Source organism: Hyaena hyaena, unplaced genomic scaffold (genome assembly GCF_003009895.1).
Source record: "Hyaena hyaena isolate Hyena2069 unplaced genomic scaffold, ASM300989v1 scaffold_738, whole genome shotgun sequence".
NCBI lineage: Eukaryota > Metazoa > Chordata > Mammalia > Carnivora > Hyaenidae > Hyaena > Hyaena hyaena.
In genome coordinates, this window is record NW_024081374.1 from 116,051 (window position 1) to 139,608 (window position 23,558).

The 23,558-nt window shown below is 39.5% G+C and overlaps 1 pseudogene; it reads right to left on the reverse strand.

Annotated features, from left to right (window-relative positions):
- Positions 1-911: 911 nt before the first annotated feature.
- LOC120220956 lies at positions 912-1,092 on the reverse strand (annotated as a pseudogene).
- Positions 1,093-23,558: the final 22,466 nt, after the last annotated feature.

A 23,558-nucleotide genomic window follows, 5' to 3' on the forward strand; every position in this document is an offset into this window, starting at 1 on the left:
AAGTCCCAGTCTTGTTGCAGTTAGCCTTGTCTGTTGAAAAGTGATGGGAATCGCGTCAGGCTCTGTGCTGACAGCTAGCACAGAGCCTGGAGCCTGCTTCCGTTTCTGTGTCTCCCTCTCTCTCTGACCCTCCCCTGCTCATGCTGCCTCTCTCTCTTGCTCTCTCAGAAATAAATAAAACATTTAAAAAATTTTATTAAAAAAAGAAAAGTGATGGGAAAAGAAAACACGTAAATAAGAAAATATGTACTATTTTAGTAAGTTGTTAGTAAGTCGTATTGATAAAGTAAAAATAAGGTAATGAGAATAAAGATTACAGGGTAGGGGTTGATTACAGGGCATGTGCTGCTTTATAAAGGGGATTCAGGGAAATCCTCACTGAGGAAACGATATTGGAGCGGAAATCTGAAAGAAAGGAGAGAGAAAATCATTCAGGGATCTAGATAAAGACACTCCTGGCAGAGGTACCTATTACAAGGGCCTTGTGAAGGGAATGCAGGGAATGCTTGAGAAAAGGAAAGAAGGCAGGTGTGGCTGGGGCTATAGGAGCATAGGGAAGAGTGGGAAAAAGTCAAATCAGAAAAGTAGCTAGGGGCAGAGAGATCTTATAGGCCGACTTAAGGCATGGAACTTTACTTTGAGTGAAAAGGGAAACCATTGAAATTTGGAAGCAAAGGAGGAACATGGCCTGGCTTGGGGGTGAGAGGATAACTATTCCTCTGACTGCTCTGTTGCCTATAGATTGTAGGAGGTTAACACAGAAGCAGAAAAATTAGATCAAGAGCGTTTGCCATAATCCAATACTCCCAATAACAGTGGATGTGAGAAGTGATCAGATTCTGAACATAGTAGGAAGTCAGAGCATTTAGGACTTGCTGATGGATCTAGTATAGGATGTGAAAGAGAGTCATTAAGGATGATCCCCTTAAATGGATGATCTAAGCAATTAGAAGGACAGTATTCTGTCTTATTGAAGTAAGAAAAATTATGGGAGAAGTCTAGTCAGAGTGGGGATAAGGAATCAGGATTTTGTTTTTAAACTGATAAGAACAGATACTACACTTGATCTTAGCCAAAAGGCCGAGAAGCGATAGGATTTTGTTTTTAGACATGTTAACTTTGCGATGCACATTAGACATCTAAATGGAGATGTCTAATAGGCAGTTGGATAAGGAGTCTGGAATTCATGCTTCAGATATCTGACTTTGAAAGTCCCTAGATTGAGGCTGATATTTAAAGCCATGACACTGTATTAAATCATTACTCAGGGACTAGGCTGAAAAGAGCAAAGTTAAGAAGAAATGAAGTCTGTGTTACTCCAAAGTTTAGAAGTTGGGAGATAATAAATAACTAGCAAGGGGAACTGAGAAGGAGTGGTTGACAAGGTGGGGGGGAATGTACATTGAATTGTATCATGGAAGCCAAATGGACAAACTATTTCAAGAAAGAGGGTAAATGCAATATCCTCACTGAGTAAGGTGTCTGAGAGTTGACCACTAGGCATATTAACATGGAAATGTTTATTGATCCAGATATAAATTGTCTTGGTAGACTAATAAAAATGAAAATCTAATTTCAATAGGTACAAAAGGAAATATGTGGAGAACACTTGGAAATACTTGTATAGTGAACACTTTAAGGATTTTGTTATAAAGAGAAAAATGGGACTATATTAGAGATAAAATCTACCACGGGAAATAGGAAAAGGGAAGGCTTTGTTTTTGTTTTTGTTTTTGTTTTTATGGAGGGGGAAATGGAAGGCTCTAAAGAGGTGGCAGTCTAAAGGATTTTGGTGAACCAGCATGGGAAAAAGATCTTACGAGTCAAAAGAGCATATATAAAGCACAGAATTATTTTAGGAATAGCAGGGAAAGATGTGGCTTGAGAATACGGCTCCTGGGAGTGTAAACTGGAGTGAAGAAAATGCAACCAGAAAAGTAGGTGAGGGTCATATTGTGGAAACTATTGAACATTGGCTGAGAAGTTTAGAATTCACATAATGTCACATGAAACAGCAGAGGTGTTTCAACAGATGAGTATTTTTAATGGTACCTCTGGCAGAATGTTTGAGTTGGAAGGTAAATTGGGGGACTGCACAGAATGGATAAGATAATTAGAAAATGTCTTTTTTCTTTAGAGAAGGGATGGAGGCCTCAACCAGGAGGTAGAAATATGGCAAATTTGAGAAATATTTCAAAAATAGATAATCAGGGGCTGAGCAGAAAAGGAGTTTGAAGACAGTACTGAGGTTTCTGAAGGGCTTGGGAAGACTAATGATGCTTTTTTAACGTGGGTAACAGAAGAGGAAACTATTGGTTTGGGGGAAGTGGAGTTCCGTTTTACACCAGGTTTCCTGATCCAGTGCTGATCTAAATTAATCCTATATAGGGAGATTCTATGAGTCCTTCAAAACTGGGGATGGGAAGGCAAAATTCAGAGAAGAGATTTGACTGCAATAAAAGCTCAAAGTGATAATGAACAAACATGGAGAAATCATCACTTTCTGGAGGAAGTCAGGTCTTGGCCTCTCTTTCTGTTGTTCATTGTTTCACCTTTCTGAATCCAGGGCTTTTCTGCTCCAGGCATCTAAGCAACTGTTCTCAGGGCCTTGAAAGCTGATCCACACATCTTACAGCCAATTTATTAAGTTGGTTGACTCAAAATAGAAGATGCTTTGATGAGATACAGGTCTCCCACTTAACATGCATCCCCTAACTGAGTAGGGACTATAACTAACACATAATTTGGAACCTATTGTGTCTCCCTCCTCCAAAAATTTTTAAAATAATAATTAAATATTAATAAGGGCTGCCTTTCCATCATCAATTTTTATTCAGGTTAACCTAATCTTTCCAGGCTTAAGAAATTCTGTGATCCCAGGTTTATCAATAGTTTCACTGTTCTCTGTATTTCATGATGGAAGCCATCTTTTCATCCCACATTCCTTAGCCTATGGGTATGAAAGCAGAAAAACCATCATTGTTCAATTTTCAGGACTTGTTCACAGTGCCTGGCTAATCTGAAGACTGGCAAGCTGTGATTGCACCCAATGATTTGGAGTTCTCATATCAAGAAGAATTTAGAACAGAGAAATTTCAAGACATTGCCATTCACTGCTCATTGGGATTCTATTCTGAAGTATCCAAAGGGTTTATTTTTTCTCTTGTCTTAAAGTTCTTTGCACAATACCTTCTTTATCTTCCTTCATGTTTTTAGGATGTCAGTTTGTGAATGGAGCTATCATTGTGAGTGACGAGCTGCCTAGCTAACCTGGGAGAACCGAGAAATTGCATGGCTTCAACAACAAGGCAGTTTTCCAACTTATGCTAAAGGGGAAAAAATATCACACGTCTGCACGAAATAGACAATGCACATTTGGGTTGAAGGGAAGAAACCTTTATTATGTGAAGGATGAGACATTGTTTTTATTAAGAAGGGTTGTAATTGGTTTGAGGCAACATTACATACTGGTGTGTGGGTTTTAATATGCCATTTGTCTTTCCAACATCTATTGCCATTTAAAATGTCACCCGTTTTTCCCAGTGGTGAGGTAAAACCATGGGAACGGCATTCAAACCACTTCACAGAGTACAAGCCAATTTTAACAAATTCATAATTAAAACCCAGCCAAATCTCTCCTTGCACTGCCAAAGTCCTTCCTGTGTATTTCCCAATTAAATATCCTTTCTATGAGGAAGCAAGCTTCTGGGGGTGCCAAAACTGAATCACTAATGTCTTTATAACAATAAAACCTTTCTGTTCTCATCTCATTTTCAAATGCCTTAATCCCATCGGCTTTTACAAACATTTTGAGAGATAATACACCCATCACCTCATTCAGCAGATATTTTGTGAACCCGTACTACATACCAAAAACTGTTCTAGACCCTGAGGATGTATCAGGAGCAAAACAATGTCCTTGTAGTCATGGTGCTGCCTTTCTAGCAGAGGAAGCAAACAATAGGCAAATAAATAAGTAGTCGGATAATATTAGGTTGATAAATGCTGTGAAGAAAAATAAGGAAGAAGTGTTTCAGTTAGAACAGTTTTAGTTAGAATAGTCAAGAGGACTATTTGAAGAGCAGTCTTGTTTTAGTTAGAATAGTCCAGAAAGGTCTTATTGAAAGGGGGACATTTTTTTTTTAATCATCTATTCAAAATGTTTTTTTATTTTGAATTTTCTTTTTTCTTTTTTTCCCACAGTTGACCATCTTAACTTTATTTATTTATTTATTTATTTTTACAAATAGTTTATTGTCAAATTAGTTTCCACATAACACTCAGTGCTCATCCCCAAAGTGCCCTCCTCCATGCCCATCCCCCCCTCCCCCCCACATCCATCAGTCCTCAGTTTTTGTCAGCATTCAAGAGTCTCTCATGGTTTGCCTCTCTCCCTTTCCCCCACCATTTCCGCCCTTCTTCTCCCCCTTGTTCCTCCGTCAAGTTCCTCCTAATCCTCCTATACGTGCAAACATATGATATTTGTCCTTCTCTGCCTGACTTATTTCGCTCAGCATAACACCCTCAAGGTCCATCCATGTTGCTACACATGGCCAGATTTCATTGTTTCTCATTGCCATGTAGTATTCCATGGTATAGATAAACCACATCTTCTTGATCCATTCATCTGTTGATGGACACTTAGGCTCTTTCCATGTTTTAGCTATTGTGGAGAGTGCTGCTATGAACATTGGGGTACATGTGCTCCTATGCCTCAGCATTTCTGTATCGAAAGGGGGACATTTAAGTAGAGAGCCACACGGATGTAACATTCAGGAAGGAATTCCAGGCTAGAGGTAGACTCATCTTGAAACTAATGAGGCTGAAGCTTTTGAAGTCCTTCATTTAATCAGACTTCTGCCCGGAAAGGGTCCTAGCTTTGTGTTCACAGAGTCATATATATATATATATATATATATATATAAAAATATATATATATATATTTTTTTTTTTGGTAAAATTTGCAGGATAAGGAATTTTAACCACAATTGGTTACATTTCCTGCCTCTTTCCATTCCAGGTCCTACCTCCATTGCATTTCTCTCCGTCTCAAGTGTGGCCAGGGCCTTGTTGGGATTACAAGGAGACTCATTTACTTTGGTTTTAGTGGGTCTATGTGGTTTGTGGTTACTGTTTACTTAAGCTATTACCACCTTCCCAGTGTAGGAATCCAAGTATACACCTACGTTCACTGTGCCAAGGCAAAAATACACAAGTAAGTAATAAAATTGTCATTAGGATGTTTGTCAGCTTATTCCAATTTGTAAAGTACTGTCAGTTATTTTTTTATTCTAAGTATTCACTTTTATATCTAATGTTTGTATTTTTATTACCTGAAAAAAGATTCTCAAAATTGTATAAGCATTAGGCTCTAACACCTTTCAGGCCTAGTACACCTAAGGAGTGTGCTTCGCATGCTCAGTACCTGCATGGAGGAAGGCCAGTAGAACTTGAGCAAAGTGAGTACCAGGGAGAAAGATGGCAGATGAGCTTGGAGAGTTCCAGGGAGATTGCTTAGGGCCTTAGAAGCTAGTACAAGGCCCCCATGTTTTATTCCAATGAAGAGGAGAACAACTAGAGCATTTTAAAAAGAGAAGTGATATAACCTGACTGGTGTCTTAGGAAGACTTACCTTGCTTCTATATGGAGAATGCATTCATTAGTGGAAAGATTGAAAACTGGGAAATCAGTTAGGAACAAATGCAGTGCTTCAAGGAGGAGATGATATGGCTTGGATTGGGTGGTGGTCATGAACCTAGTAAGAGTGGTCAATTTGGAATATATTCAAAGTATTCCTGACAGGATCTGTCAAAGGATTGGATATGAAATGTGAGAATTATAGGTGATTTTAAGATTGTTGGCCTAGGTAACTGAGTCAGTGGTGGTTCTATGTTGAAATGGAAAACACTGAGGGAAGAACAGGTTTGGAGTAAATTCTAGACTTTGTATGTGTAAAATCTGAGATGTTTTCCACACATTCAATCAGAGATATTGGTTACCTAAATTTCAGTTATCAATGTACCACTGCTTGTGTTTGAGGACATGGACTGGATAAGACCACCAGTAGGTGAGGAAAGCATGACGGAAAGAGTTTAAAACACTCATTGCCTACTGTGAGAACACTGTTTCCTGAGATTGATGACAGTTCTCTTTCCATTGCAATCATTTTATGAAAATTAGACCAGTAAGGCAATCTCCTGAATGCCATGGAATGTGAGAAAATCCTGTTTGTGAGGAAGAAAAATAAAATATTGTATCTTTCTAGAATAAACTTAAATGCTCAAAATCAAGTTATGTCAATATAACTCATTTTTAAAAAAATTGCCTTGCCTGTCTTTCTGGGTTTTCACAGATTGGCATTTAAAATATATATACATCCTCAAAGAATATTCTAGCTAGGCCAAATTATCCAGGGAAAGGTATAATATTTTTCTGGTGGAAACATGTTTCTATTGAGTCAGCAAAAGAACCAAGCAATAAATTAATCTCTGGCTTGTCAAAAAAAGACATTGCTTCAAGCTTGACCTGAAGGAGTCACTAGAAATCTAACAGGAATAGCTCAGGACTGGAAAAATCCTTTTGAGAAAATGACCCTGTCTGGTTTTCACTCTGTTCTTAGTGGAATTTGGTATAAATGGCTTACAAGGGCCCCTTAATGTGATGCAGTTCAAATGCTATCAGCTGTGTCACATCAGATTGGAAGTAGGCTCACCAGGACTTCGGGACCCAACAAGGTGCAAAGCGGCATAAATGAAAAGACCTCGTAATAGTAAATAATGCAATAAGGTCTCCCAGGAGAAGATAAATATGACGCTGATCTACCTTGGCAGCATCATATCTGTCACTATTACAGAATGCAGAGTCCAATGTGGGCATGAAAAATAAGAATGGATATTACCATTTGAAAGTTGAGAAGGGATAAACTGAAATAAGGCTCGTGTGACAAATTCACCTGATTAAAAACAATACACACTATAAGATGAATCAAAAGAAAGTATTCACGAGGTAGTCACACAGTGATGAGCATTTGGGGGAGAAACCATGGGTTGATAAATTTGATTCTAAAAAGACCACTTCCCCAGCGAAATTGCTTTGAAGATGAGACATTTTCCTGCATTGACTTAAATGCTTTCCATGTACCTTCGGCGTAAAGCAAAGGCATTGCCTTGCTCACAGACATGACTTATTTCTTTCAGTTCAGTTTATTCTTCAAAACACTAGGTAACTGCAGATAATCCATGCAGTTAGTGGCAGAGAAGCAAGTCATTTTCTTAGGAGGAGTTCCCAAGGAAGCTGTGCTGTCTCATCATCCCAATCTGCTTTCTTTTCTCTCACTGAGTCCAGTAAAGGAAAATTAACAATTTTATTCAACACTTTATTTTGTCCATATGACTCCTCAAACCTCTAAGTGAATTATCTTCATAGAAGAGACCAATAATGCAATAAAAAAGCACCATATGTAATGTCCACCTTTGTTAGCATCTTCAGAATGTATTCAGTGGGGAAAAATAAGCAAAAAGTCATTTTACTTTTCAGAATCAAGTTTTGCCTTGGAAGAGTTGACAGTCCAATTACAGATATACAGATTCCCGACCCCAAGGGAAATTCAAATCACACAAAAAGCCATTTGAAAAGTGGGAGCACATGAAGCATTATTATATTCCTAGCAAAATATTTTTAAATAGATGAATTTGATAACTGCTTTGTAGCAATCATGTGTTTCACAATGATGGGATAGAAGATTAAATATGTTTATTGTAGATTCACCACGGGACATTAATTCTTCAATTGAAACCATTAAATCTTGGAATTAGACATTTACTTTAACAGGAAAATGCTTTAAGATGAATAACAGTATGATCTGTCCAACCAACTATGAATAACATAATGAAGAACGAATAGGGAAATGGGGTGGATCAACACTGCACATTGACCTTCAAGTGCCATCTTTTTTGGGCAACTTACGTGACTCATTCTAAGGCCATTTCTCTGCTGGAAATTAACTGAAGCTGCTGAATCCACTAAGGTCAGGCTACCAATCTGCACCTTGTGGAGATAAGTGTTAAAGTGGGAAACTCTCAGAGGTACCAAACATGCCACTAGTCTGAGGAGAGACCGTAACAAGTTTTCTACCTGCTTGTAAAGTCGAAGAAGAAATTTCCTGTATGCTTTTTATTCAACTGCAAACTCTATAATTCTTTACTTACATGTACTATAACTAAAAATGACCAAGGAAGGTTAATTTCACAAGTAATCCTCGCCAATGCAAATGCAGAAGTGGTTAAAGGGCTGCCTTCATTCTTTAGTCATAAGGCAAACCTCTGGGAAGCTGAGATACTTCTGTGGGGTCCTCCTCCCCAACTTATAAATGACAAAGTTACTGTTTACTTGCTCTGGGACTCAGCAGGTGATTGATGACCTTAGAGTAGGCTTACGGTCACAGTCCGGCAGGCCTGTATTTATATTCTAGTTCTTTCACTTTCAGCATGAGGTTGTATATCGGTTACAGTTTATCACTCATGTGGAATATATGTTAGAAAGTTCACTGTTGGAGGTCATATTTATTCCTTGAAGCGTGTTCCAACAAATGAAATCCACGAATTATAAAGTATGGAAAGAGCTTCTTAAGCCCCTTTCCTAAGGGGTTGCTCTCAGAGAGTTGTCATTCAAGTATGCTTATTTGGGTATAGTACAAGATAGTAGGAAGAAACAAGGTGAGGCGCAAAGATGAGTCTGTATTTTGATGCTTGTGTAGTCCCATTAACAGAAATTGAGAATACTGGAAACGCTAATTTGGGAGAAAAAGGTTATAATAAGTTCATTTGGGGAATATTGTATTTGAGAATTGCTCATTTTTATAATTGGAAATTATATGACTAACAAGTAATCGAATAAGGGACTAAATATATGGAGGACAGAACAGAGCTGGACCTATGTATTTGGAAGTCAACAAAATACAGATTATATTGAAAGTAATAAAATTGGATGTGACCTCTAAAATGTGTATTTTAGAGAGATTACTTGGCCCTCCACAACTCATCTTGGACTATCAGGGACAGAACCTTGGTGTCCATGTATTCTAGATTTTATTCAGCATGGAATTTCTTATATTTGTTTCCTTAGGTCTTTATGTCACACTAAGAAAGTATCTTGAGAACTACACAAAAGTATCTGCCATTAAATAGCCTTTAAGTCTAATATAGTCATTATTCCTCAAACACCAGGAAACGACATTAATTAAGGTAACATCTATGAACTTGTCATATGAAACAGAGAAGTCACAGAGCCTACTCTTTTTTTAAATAATTTTTTTAAACATTTATTTAGTTTTGAGAGAGAGAGAGAGAGAGTGTGAATGCGGGAGGGGCATAAAGAGAGGGAGACACAGAATCCGAAGCAGCCTCCAGGCTCTGAGCTGTCAGCACAGAGCCCGACGCGGAGCTCGAACTCACAAGTGGTGAGATATGACCTGAGCCAAAGTCAGACACTTAACCGACAGAACCACCCAGGCACCCCAGGCCTATTCTTACCATAGGATGTCACATACCACAAAGCAAACCCAGGACTGAACAGTATGCTTCTCAACTCTGTCAGCTACAGGTGAGTAAAACTGGACTGCCAAAGGACTAGGAAGTGACTTCTATTTGGAGTGTCCTAAGTCTTCCATAGCATAGAGAACTTTCTCTACAATTGAATTAGCTCATAGTATTCCTCTTTGATTTTGCCTAGCATTAACATTAAAGTGGTATTTGTGCCAACTGAACTGACATTTTTCTCCAAGACAAATTAGATCCAACTGCAAAATTGGATAGTGCAATCTTGCTAAAAACACGTTAATTAATTAATCAATTAATTAGATGAACCTCGCATTGGTCCTTAGTCAACACCGTCATTTTATTTTTTAACTAGAAAATATGCCATTCGTCACTATGCTTTATAGTCTGCTTTAAATCTAGTTTTTTGTTTCAAAAAATTATTCAAGTCCCTTAGTGAATAATGGGGTAGACCAAAATAACAGTTTATATCTATTGAAGTAGACAGGAATCACAATTAAAGGTTCTTCATACAAGTAGAAAGGATTTTAAAGGTAATTTAATACAACTGTTTTCAAGCCCTTTGTATGAAACCTTACAGGGAACTGCAGTATGTAAAACAAATCTGGAAGTGCCCTGAGGAAGCCAGGTCCACCATTAGCTCCCCTAGGCATACATGGCTTTCAGGGCACACCACTGTAAGTTCAAGTGGCACAGTTTGAACATTCCTGAGCAATCCAGTCCCCCACTGGATGTGAATCATCTTTCCAAACATGGATGCATGAATATCTAGGGTTTGGAAAGTTCCTCTGGTGACATATCTTATGAGGTATACCTTGCCAAAGGCTCTCTATATGTCTAATTAAATTACTTCTACTAGTAATTCCTTGTCTACAAGGCACTCATTTATTTTTTTTAAAGATCTATTTATGCCTGAGAGAATTCAGGTTGTTTAGTCAGGCATGATTTCCACTTATAGAAACAATATAGACTTTTCCCCAATAGATTCTATTTGCGTATTTGTTCAATGACCTGCCTCTATGTACAGGTCAGTGATTAATGAGAGTTTCTTGAATGATGATGGACCCTTCTGCACAGAAATGAAAGCTTTGTTCTCTAAATAGAAATTTTAGATACTGTTAGTGTGACTAAAGAAGCGTTGGCCTTCTTTAACCTTACAGGCTACATAAAACTATGTTCCAAATGAATCATTTGCCTGTTACCACTACAGCTCTGTGCATCTTTTGCAGGTGGTAGTTTTACTATGGCACATTTTCATGGAACATCGCACTGTACGTTGTGTGTTCTCCAGGATCCATCTCTTGCTCAGTTTTTCCCTTTACCAGAGCTCAGATCACTTCCTCTTGGGAGCCTACTTAATCCCACTTCTGTCAATATTCTGTATAAGATCTCTATACTAGGGTAAAAAGACTTGCATAGCTTCAACGCTAGTGACTATTCCATGTTGGTGAGGGTGTCTTTCTGGGACAGACCAATGCCAAACTGCTGTCTGTATTTGCACAAAGTATACACACTCCTCTCAGGAGCTGTATCAGATCCATAGCTCATCTTAAGAGTTGAGGGGAAAAAGTGAATCGATTCTTGAAAGTTGATTATGATGTAGTTAGCCAAGGTGGATGTGCAAGATGGTGACATATTACATAACTAAGCTTATTGTTCATTGGACATTAGTTCTACTGGATGTGCACTGTATGAGCTACTTTCTCAGAAAACAATTCCAATTGTGTTACTATATAAAGGAACTCATCTTTATTCTAGGCATTAAATGTGCTAGAATTGTCTTATCCAGGTTCTCGTCTGATGGTTTCTAATTTTATATAAGATTTTCATATTTAATCTTTTGTTTTGCATCTAATGTCAGCACTATGGGGAAATTATATCTATTTTTTAAGGAGAGAGCCAGCAGGGGAGAAAGAAGAGAGAGAGAAAGAAATAGAGAGAAACAGAATCTCAAGCAGGCTCCATGCTCAACACGGAGCCCAGTGCAGGGCTCAGTTCCATGCCCCCAGGATCATGACTTGATCCTGGAGAAATTATTTTTAAATACTGATAATCCCCATCTTAATAATAATTCAATGGTTCACATGATATTCAGAAAACTCACAAATGGCTGCCATTTAATAGAAAATTTTATGCGCCAGGGTCTTTAAGGAAATCATGTCCTTTCTAACCAGACTGAAGGCTCAATCAGAGACACCATGATGGAGACCTAGTTTCCTTAATTCATTTGTCTCATCCTTATTGTTATTGGTGGTGTAAAAGTAAAATGAAGAACTATATGTTGGACCATGCCTTATAGTCTTATAAATCACTTCTCAGTCTCTCCTCCTTTCTCTCTCTTTTCTTCCCACTCATTTCGGCCAGTGTGGAAAGGACCACATCAGGATGCCAGTTCCTAAACACTCCGCCCTACCTCATTCTCCCCCGACAAGGGAGGGCCTCGGGAATCCTTGCACAAACCCAGGTGTAAAAGGTGGGAAATCAGTATTTATTAGTCCAGGCAAACTCAAATGAGCAGAAACACTGATTTTGAAAAAAATGTTTTCTTTTTTTTTTAAATTGTTATATGTTTCTTTATTTCTGAAAGAGAGAGGGAGACAGAGTGCAAGCAGGGGAGAGGCAGAGAGAGCGTCACACACACAGAATCCAAAACAGGTTCCAGGCTCCGAGCTGTCAGCACAGAGCCCGACGTGGGGCTTGAACTCATAAACTGTGGTATCATGATCTGAGCTGAAGTCAGATGCTTAACTGAGTGTGCCACCCAGGCACCCCTGAAAAAAATTCTTTCTAAGCTGAATTAGAGAAGTTGGCTCCTTGAAAGAGCACAGTGAAAATAATTGATTTTAATTTTTCTTCACCAAAGAAAATGGAGACAAATTTAAAGAACCTTTGAGAGAATGGTTCTTCCTATGTTTCTATGGCTTTGTTTTTAATCAATTTAAGCTCTATTTTTCAATAAGGATAAGAATTAAGCGGAATAGAAAAGACGCTACCATAAGTTCCCAGACTGGATCATAGAGAGAATAAGAGTTGGAATCTAGATGTATCAATAGAACATAATTGATACCATCGCATGGAAGATACTTAATAGGTGTTCATTGGCGATTTGAATATCTCGGCCTAGGATTCACCATTCCCAGAACTGTCATCAACAAAAACCCATTCATGAACTTAAGCCTTTGTATTCTATATGAGCAAAATGCCCTTAAGCACATTTATGGAGTGAGCCTTTTCAGTGGATTGAATAGGGTTATAAATAGGTGTCATACCCATTGTGAAGGTAGGCTTTTTTCTTTAATTCAGGACTAGGTACAAAATATCTGAAAGCAATAGGTGCCCACAGAAGCCTGGGAGGGGCCAATCTGAGATAAGAAAAAGTAGGAGCGAAAAGACAGCTTTGCTCAAGGTTCTCCTGTTCTACGGCTGGCAACTGTCTTAACACGTGGCAGACAGCGTCTGTTTGGGTGCTAACAATAATATTCAACTCCGTCACCATGAGACATTTTGCCTTCCACCCAGCATCTCTGCCTCTGCTAGGGGAGGACCTGCTTAACTTAAGATCAGCAAAAACAGTAAGTCATTCCATTTGGGGAATGTAATTAGCATTCTGAACAATATTTAGACAAAGTGTTTGTCCACGTGAGTGGTGTCTGCTTGGTTACCACTTGAGTACCTTCTACACCAAAACAGGTACTTAAAAAGCCCGCTACTGAGCTCCTTCAATCTCAACTCAATGGATAACCACATTAATGGAGAACATTTAATTCCAACCCATGATTAAGTTTGGCAGTCCGAAATTATTTGAGGTTAACCTTTCTTCCCTGAGTATTTTGAAACTCTTCCAAACTATCTGTCTTCCAGACTCTATGCTATGTGTACATCTATAGTACCATTCTTCCCTCAAACAAATAACTTTATTAAACACACAGGAAGTATCAATGTCTCATTTCCCCTGGTTGATGGGAATGTTGGTGTGGAAGATGCATGGTTATGAAGTTTAGAAACCATATATACATATATATATCTATCGTATATATGTATCATATATATCATATATATATATATGATAGACCATGTAATTTACCTCACTCTTCGCTTCAAAAATGAGGAATCTAGAAGCCAATGTAAAAATTCAGGTCATACCATCATGAATGAGATATATTTTTTTCTATTATATTTACTGATTTAAAGAAAACTTAAATCACATTTTATTACTATATATATATAAAACATGTGAAAAAAAGCTTTAGAAACTTGGGGTGCCTGAGTGGCTCAGTTAGTTAAGTGTCCAACTTTGGCTCAGGTCATGATCTCACAGTTTGCAGGTTCGAGCCCTGCTTTGGGCTCTGTGCTGACAGCTCAGGAGTCTGGAGCCTGCTTTAGATTCTGTCTTCCCCTCTCTCTGCCCCTCCCCTCCCCTCACTCTGTCACTCTCTGTCTCTCAAAAATGAATAAAAGTTTAAAAAATTAAAAAAATTAAAAAAATTAAAAAAAATTCAGAAGCTCCATTTATAAACTAATAATAATAATAAAATTTCTCTTGAACTGTGTTTTAGACATCAAACATATTAGACAATCATTATCTGTTGATCTTCATCACAATCCTTTGGCCCAACCCCCATTGCCACTCAAGAAGGGAAAGCAGACAACATCATGCCTAATCACCATAGGAGAAAAGAAGCAATCTCTGAGAGTTCAGTTGATTTTCTCAAGATCCTGTGATAAGAAACAGGCCAGCAAGAAACAGAAGCTGGTCTTCAGGTTCTGGTCAAGTGTTCTTTCCACTGAAGAACACAGACTCACTTGAACACCTACATTCTCCTGGTCTCCCTTACCTTTACTTTTGAGTTTTCAAGATACAGAGCTGCCTGTAACTGCTACAGAGCATCCTAATCTGTTCAGTCAGGAGCCATTTACATGCATGCACGATAGGAAAGACAAAACGTGGTAAATGAGAAATCGTTTATATCTTCTCAAAATATGGAGAAAAGAATGTTTAAATACTTCAGTATCATATTACCACAGGCCATGGGCTTGTTTTCCTGTTGATTTGAGATTGGGCCAATTGCTCTGTTAAAAGAATTATTGAGATAGAAAATTATATGGCATGAGATACTGGGACTCAATGGGTTTAGAGTTTAAATAAAAAGCAAGACTAATACACATGAAGCAATCAGTGTGAACGGTGCAAGACTAAGTTCCATAGAGCTTCTCAGGGAAATTCACTCAAAGTCAGCTGTCTCCTGACTCTAGGGGTATGAGGGGGCTGCTGAGGTGCCCAGCCCACACCTCACAGGCCCTTCAAGACTGAAACACTCATGCTTCCAGCTGCTGGAAGTGGTGGCTGATATCTCTCAGCTGAGTCCCTCTCGGGAATGCCCTGGCTGGAGAACGTCCCCATCACAGTCACATCTCCTTCCCAGAGGCTGGTGATGGTTGGGGCGGGGTGGGGTGGGGGGGATGGTGGAAGTGAGAGTGTAAAGAGCCAGGCCACATGCCTCAGTTCCAGGCAATTCTGATGTCATTCTGGCTCCAAATTTCACCTTGGGGTTAGTTATGCGTTTGTAGCAACTACATCTTGGCTCAATTTCACTTCATCATGTACTATTAAAGTCCAAAGTTTCACCCCTCCTTTTGCGCAGTGCTGCTGCTCTTGCTCCCCACGGCAGCTGGTCTTGAGAGCATCCGCCAATACGTCCTGATAATCAGAAAAGCCCAACCTGCAAGAGGTCCCTCCCTCCTCCTCTCTTTTTTCCTCAAATTTGAATTCTTCTCTGATTTTCATCAGTTAACTGTACCCGCTAGGTTCACCCCAGCCCTAACTGGTGCTCTCTCTCCTTCTCTGTTCTCTGGGCATCTCTGCTTTGTTCACATATGGAAGTATTCTGCCTGGTTCTCTCATTTACGTCCTGTGTCAACCTTAACATTAGGAGTCTTCCTGTCAACACGCCTATCTCTTTATGGACTCTGCAGTTGTTTTATCCTAAAGTTTGGCGAATAGCGTATGCCCAGGTAAGGGCCTCAGGCCTCAGGGACAAAGGTGGCACAGGGAAGCCGCCATCTGTTTCCACAGGGATAGCTGCTTCAAATCACCTGGTATTTATGTCCACTGAATATCTGAAGCTAATCCACAAAGGAATAGGTACATTGACAGGAAGAATCATAATGCTAAGATAAAGCCAGGGAGGCAAATGGGAGAGCTGAACAGGAAGTCAAAAAGCATGAGGGGTACAAACAGAAAGAGCAGCAGAAGCAGCAAGAGGCTGAGAACAGATGAGTTGAAGGCACTGGTTCAGAATTCTTGGGCTTCCCTCTGGTACTTAGGCTGCAGAACAAACTGGGTCTTAAGACACATTGCGACTATGGTAGGTAGCTTCATGCTTTTGAGTCTGCGTGCAAAACAACTTTAAATTGATGGCCATATGCTTTTAAGTAATTATGCGTGTGTTACAGGGACTGAATTGCCAGAAAGCCCTCTCCCCACACTTTCAGTCCATGTCTGAAAAGGTACATCAATATTCACCCGTGAGTTTTCAGCCTCCCTGGGAGGTCTCGCAGGAAATCAGCGAAGAAAACAATGATCAGGCCTTACTGTCATGCTCTTACCTTCCTGTGTACTCAAGCCTTCCCATACTCCTTTCCTCTAGTGGCACGGTGGCCTACATATTACTTCTGTGAAATGAGGAGACCCAAGTTTATTCAGCACCTACTAGAAACCAGGCTTTCTTTTTCCTACGTGGTGGCTTTAATAATACATAATATACAAAAACAGATGTCAGCTGGAATCCTCTGAGACGGAAATCAATTAACCCAAGCCCTCCATCATGTACTATTAAAACTCCAATGTTTTCCCTGGGATTTTTGTGCATGTCCAGACACATCACGGTCACCTCTGGCTCTGATTTCCTGTTTCTTCTGAATTATTATCATTCTGGTCTCAAGTACATGGCTCTTCTCTTCCCTGTATTCCAAGCTGACCCAGATGTGGAGTTCGCTCCTCAAAACCATTCCCACAAAGCATTTGTAAAATCGCAGCCTTTTTTGAAAAAGTAGAGAAGCAATGGTAGTTTATATCACAGCAATGAAAAATAACATAACATCCAGCCGTTAAAACCCCTGTTTTGAAGTCCTTCAGGTACTCTGGCACTGGGAATTATTTGGTGAGAATTTTGACTTCTTCTCTAGTTTCCCGGCTCTTTTTGTCTCCAGTCTTCCTTTTCACCCTGGTCCTCCATTTTCTATTCTGCTCTCAACTCTTTATATTATAGCTCAAAGAATTTTAGCTCTTCTCCCCTTTCTAACTCTAGTCATAATTTATACTTCCAAAAGCTCACTAACATTTCCCCGACACAAACGGCCAGTTATTCTGGGTCTTGCCCTTTAGCACCACAGAATAACTGGTGGAGCCTCTGAAATCTCAATATTCTCTTCCTTCCTTCCTGCTTTTCTCAGCAAGCAGAAGGGGCGACCTAAATATGTATCTTCCTACTGACATAATGTGTGCCTCCCTGCCTGAGAAAGAAGAAGCAGACTCAAGAGATTCTGAATGGCATTTTTTCCTTGCTCCAACACTCAGAGATAAGGAAATTAACGGAGGGAGCCTTCACAAAGACAGAGCCAGAACCCGGGGTGGGCCAGATAACAACCCATACGTTTTCCACCATGTTGCTTTTTCAGAACAGATGGTGGTCAGATGAGTCTCCATTAATTACTAAATTAAGAAAGCATAGGGGAAAAGAGCAGGGCAGTGAACGAAAGATGGAAGACGACAGAAGAATTGTCAATGATTCTGAAACTGAGTTTGTGATGGAATTTTTTCTTTTCAATCATGTAGAGTAAGGAGGGGAAAACGTGAGGAGTCAGGAGACACAACTGAACATTTGCTGTTAATTTGTTTCTCAATGCAAAGGAGGCAATTTGAGGGAAAACAGTCTTTCTCCCAGTGCCGAATGTCTGCTTAGAGCAAACCATTTACAAAGCAGCCGTTCAACAAAAATGATAGCCAGGTATCTGTAAACTCTAATTTATCGAAATAATTCTTTGCTTCCCTGAACTTTATTTTCCCCATTCGTATCTGAAATCTCTCAAAACAGCAAAAACAAAAGTCTTCTTCGGAAACTCCTAGCTGCAAACTCTTAAAAATACATATATTTATTGGCTGACATGTTTTCTTTTCTATTAACTCTCTAATACAATCAGAAGTTAAAAGAATTTAGAAGTTATAAAATAATGTACTGGTCTGATGATGTGAATCATGAAAATTATGCTGAAATTACATATTTCCATATCTCAGTAAAACCTACAATGCATTACACCTAAAATTATAACTTTTCTTAAAGCCACTTTGTGCTTCACGCACCCTTTACCCCAGGAACCTGGCAGTAAATGCTGGAGCCGAAGATAATATAGTTTTGACATGACCTGATCCGTGTGTGCCTGAACCTGTGTGGGACCGCAGTCTGCAGCAAAAACACCTGCACAGTTAGGCATGTCCTTGTAAACTCCCCACTGAGACATAAGAGCACGTGTTATTCCTGAGCCGTGAGGAATGAACAAATACAGCAAAATCTATGTTGGTGAATAGCACTACTATGCCTTATTTAGGACCCCAAGAAAGTAAATGTGAAAGCCTGCATAATGGCTTCAGCAGAATTTAGTGGTCTCTCAAACAGCTTAACTCTGCATTTTTGAAATACAGGAACAATCGTTTATTTCAAGCAAGTTGTTTTCCCCTTAAACTGTGTTCCATGACTGTATTCTACCTTGCAGTAAATCCTTTTGGTTTATTATGTCTGGGGAAGCAAGCTAAATAACTGTTATATCTCCGTGGCCATCATTTAGATTAAACCAGAGAAACGCAAGTTTTTCATATTTTTTAATATACGTCTTTAATTTTTAAAGTAAATGTATTTTGGATGTATATTTCTCCATGAGGCAGAAACATGAGAACTAACTCCTGTAAGCTTGGTGGGATAATAACTTGCTATTTTAACCTCAAGATGCCATCTGCATTTCATAATGTAATTTCCCATTTCTAAAAGGACAGTGATGAGATGATCTGACCTTTACATATTCCTGTTTGATTTCTCTCTCCGTGTCAGTGGGAAAAATAAGAAGAGCTAAATATACCTGAGCCTTTTCTGTCTTCTCTACCCAGAAATGGGTTGTCTAATTAGCTTCCCTACTCTCCCCACCAAGAAGCAGTTGGCATGCTTCACCCTTCTGTTGTTGCTGCCTGCCCCCATTAGAGAATCCTGGAGTGGAGAGCAATTCTTTCTTTCCACTGGCAGGAAAACTTGTGAATTGAAAAATAACAGATTTTAGATTTTCTGGGTCTTCATCTTGGGCTCAAACAAAGAAATCACCCTTGCAGCCAGACCTGACAGGAAAAATGTTGCGTTGCCTGTTTTATGGACCATGACAAGGATGTCAATGGAGGAAGAACCAGGAACCTGGGCTCCCACCAAACAACATTTCCTCTGGTGTGAGTCTTTTTTTTTTTTTTTTTTACGTCTTTGAACATGTGAAGATTAAGAGATATGGCTCTGTCCAGGGAAATACAGAGTCTCTGACTTCTGATGGTTCTACTTCTGATTTTTTTGACTTTCGGAGGGTGCAAAAGCAATAGGCATTCAGTAGAAACCGCACTTGGAATCTTGAATTTGGATGTTTTCCCGGGCTAGTGACACACGGTGTGACACTCTCGTAATGCTGGGCTGCAGCAGTGACAGCAATCCAGCTCCCAGTCAGCCAGGAGAGCAGGCGCGCGCCTGGGCACCCCATGCACGGACTCCCACCCTGAACCCAGACAACCATGCTGTGTCTCACTGTCAATACCCGATCCGATACATTACATGAGGTATTCAACACCTTCTTATAAAATTGGCTTTGTGTTAGATGATTTTGCCCAATGGTAGGCAAGTGGGAGAGCTCTGAGACGGGTAGGATACACTATGCCGAGCTACGATGTCCAGTAGGTTGCGAATATTAAATACATTTTCAACTAAGGATATTTTCAACTTACAATGGGTCAATGAGTTGTAACTCCACCGCTAGGTGGAGAAAGGTCTGTAATCCTACTGAACGGGAGCGGGAATGCCAACTACTCTATGCCTGCATATGCTCATCTTGAGCCCTGAAATGCAAAACTTGATCCTTTCTTTCAATTTTTGCTTGTTTGTTTGTTTTAAAGTTCATTTGTTTTTGAGAGAGACAGAGCATGAGTGGGGAAGGGGCAGAGAGAGAGAGGGAGACACAGAATCTGAAACAGGCTCCAGGCTCTGAGCTAGCTGTCAGCACAGAGCCTGATGCGGGGCTCAAACCCACAAACTGTGAGATCATGACCTGAGCCGAAGTGGGCCAATTAATATGCTGAGCCACCCAAGTGCCCCTCTTTAATTTTTTTAAAAGTTTGTTTATTTATTTTGAGAGAGACAGACACATTGCAAGTGGGGAAGGGGCAGATAGAGAGGAAGAGAAAATCCTAAGCGGGCTCTGCACTGGCAGTGTAGAGCCCCACGTGTGGCTTGAACTCATGAAACCAGGAGATCATGACCTAAGCTAAAATCAAGAGTCAGACGCTCAACCGACTGATCGACCCAAGAACCCCAAAACTTGATCCTTTTGAGTGGGATTCTGCCTGACCCTTCATGTAGAGGGATAAAAGATCTGTTTTTATAACACAATTCAGACTAGAGAGAACTCTAAAATAGAATTGATTACTGGAGAAGGGGGGTGTGATATTGTGATTTAAGATAATAAATAAATATTTGGTCTCCCCCACCCACCCCTGCCTCCGTATTTTCTGCCACAGAGCTCCTTGGATGGAATTCGGAGAGCTTTCTGCTTGGAGAACACATCTGAGGTCCTGGGACAATGGTATTCCTGGAGAAGACATAGAAGCCTTTCCTTATATCTTGCCTTTCACATCTCTTTCATCTGGCTATTTCTGAGTTACATCCTTTTATAATAAACTGGTCATCTATAAGTAAAATGCTTCTCTGAGTTCTCTCAGCCACTATAGCAAAAAATAATCAAACCGAAGGAGGAGGTCATGGGAACCTCTGATTTAATGCCAGTCAGTCAGAAGTACAGGGAACAACGAGGGTTTGCGACTAGAATTTGAAGTGGGAGACACTCTTGTAGGATTGGACCTTTAACCTGGAGACCCTGACGACATCTCAAGATAGATAGTGTCAGCACTGAGTTGAACCGTAGGACACACAGCTAGGTTCCAGGGAATTGCTTGTTGTATGTGTAGGGAATTACTCCCTGCCCCAATACACACACATTGCATTTGGGTCCCAGAACCAAAAAGTGGGGGGTAGATGTATGACTCTGAAGCCAAACAGGCCTGAACTTTAAACACAACTCCACCTCAAATGTCCAAGAGCCTTACTATTCTCAGTTCTTTATCTGTGGAAGAGAGATATTAAATATTCCTATCTCAGGTGGCTCTCATAAAAACTGATTTCAAATACTTATCCTGATACCCAATACATGGTATGTATTCATTATATTTTAATAACTTTAATAACTCTATTCTTAACATTAAGAGTTGCCCTTTTTCCCTGGACTAAATACTGATATAATAATGTGTACACAGACTTGAATTGAGTGCATTATATTTCAATTTAATTCAACATAATTTTATTCAGCCTGCCCTGTGCTGAAATCACTTGTTAGGCACAATCTTTAAGAAGCTCTCATTACAGGAAACCCTTGGCATTTGAGGATTTAATATCTCCTGCATCTCTTCTTCATTAACGACCCTGAAAGTTAGTGACATGGCAACTCTTCTGAGATAGAAGTTTGAGTGGCACGTACTATAAGGTCAATATGTTAGCTGTTCCAGAAAGAGCCACTGAATTAGTGACAGCCCAGCCAAGTGCCCTGGTCATACGCTCTGAGTATGTGGCTGTAATTCTCTTAACTATGTATACTATAAGGGTAATCAGAATGTGGGGAATTTTGAAGATTTTACAATGGATTGTAACTATCAAGTAAAAATTTTAGAAGTTCAAATTTCTCAATTGGGAAGGGTCTTAAAGAAATGCTCTGTCTTATATCACCCTCTTGCCTTTAGACAGAAGAGCCATGTAAGCCAACTGGGACAGATATAATTAACTTTTCTTGTTCTGAGGCTTTCTAAGGATGGACACTTCCCAGATACTCTTCGTAGCTCCTTCCAGCATCTTCTTACTCATTACAGTCAAGATGTTCTTCCTTATGTCCAATCTAAACTTTGCTTCTTTTTTCAAGTTGAGTTCTCTCAGCGGCAGCATCAAATCCATTTTCTCTTTCTATTTCCAGTAAGTACCTTACACAGCACTTTAAGTGACACCTTACATGAAATCGTCCAATGTGATGTAAATCTGTGAATGATTCAAGCATTTTCATAACCTAAAGACATTAATCAAGCTACTCTTTAATCTTTTTAAGGTTTAACTTTGGGCTAAGTAATATCAATTGCTAATGCATTTCATTGTAGGACACATTTTGCTAACTATTAATCATGTTTCCTAATCTTTGAAACCTATGTTTAAATGTTATTAGAGGGGTGCCTGGGTGGTTCAGCCAGTTAAGTGTTTGACTCTTGATTTCTGCTCAGGTCATGATCTTATAGTGTGAGTTCAAGCCCACATCTGGCTCTGCACTGTCAGTGCAGAGACTCCTGCTTAGGAGTCTCTCTCTTTGACTTTCTCTTTCTACCCCTCTACCCCCAAGATAAATAAACTTAAAAGGGTGCCTGGGTGGCTCAGTTGGCTAAGCGTCCGACTCTGGCTCATGTCATGATCTCACGGTTTGTCATTTAGAGCCTGACATTGGGCTCTGTGCTAACAGCTCAGAGTCTGGAGCCTGCTTTGGATTCTGTGTCTCCTCTCTGTCTCTGCCCCTCCCCCACTCATGCTGTTTCTCTCTGTCTCAATAATAAATAAACATAAAGAAAAAAAATTAATAAATTGACTTAAAAATGTTACTGGAAATAATGATGTTTTATGATCTAACTGATTTAGTGACAAAACTGCCACACACAGACTGTGAAGGCAGTCTTCAGATCTGACATGCAGATCACAGACTTGAGTGCAAATCACAGCTCTATCACTTACTAGTTGTGTCACTTTGGGAAAGTTACTTAATTTCATTATGTCTCAGTTTCCTTATCCATAAGATAGAAATAATAATGAGGGGCACCTGGGTAGCTCAGTCAGTTAAGCATCTGACTCTTGATTTTGGCTCAGATCATGACCTCGTGCTTCATGGGTTTGAGCCCCATGTAGAGCTCCATGCTGCCAATGTGGAGCCTGCTCGGGATTCTTTCTCTCCCTCTCTCTTTGCCCCTCCCCTGCTCTCTCTCTTTCAAAATAAATAAAAATAAACATTTAAAAAATGAAAAAGGAAAATACTTCTCCCTTTAAAAAAAGAAATAATAGTGACACCCTTCATATGCCTGCATGATGGATTAAATGGGTCAATAATTGTAAAGTACGTAGAATGGTGCCTGTTTTGTAGAAGTGATCAGTAAGTAGCAATTTTTATTATTAAGATGCAGGAATGATTTTCCAAGCCTAAAAATTCAAATGTTATTAATGAATTTCTCTCTTCCTGAGGACTCTCGGTGATCTTTCCTCCCCACAGTCTTCTTAGTTTTATTTTCTCTGCCTGGAATACCCATCGCCTTCCTACCTACGTGATCTCCTCTTGAACGTCTCAGTGTGTTTGCATTTTGCCTGTGATGTCCTGTGTTGTGATCTCATCTTCAGGGCCCTTGCGGGTTAATTATGACCTCATGAACACAGTTACTTTTTCTTAACTTCCCTTCTCGGTGCGATTTTTGGATGGAATACAACAAATCCTACCATTTTTAATAAACTTTCACAATCCCTAGCTCTTGGTAAGCAAAAGGAAGCTGATACATGATATTTTAATTTGATTATCTCAGATTTTAGGATACAAAACTATGTTATCTCATGAACATAATTCTATGTTGACATTGACATATAA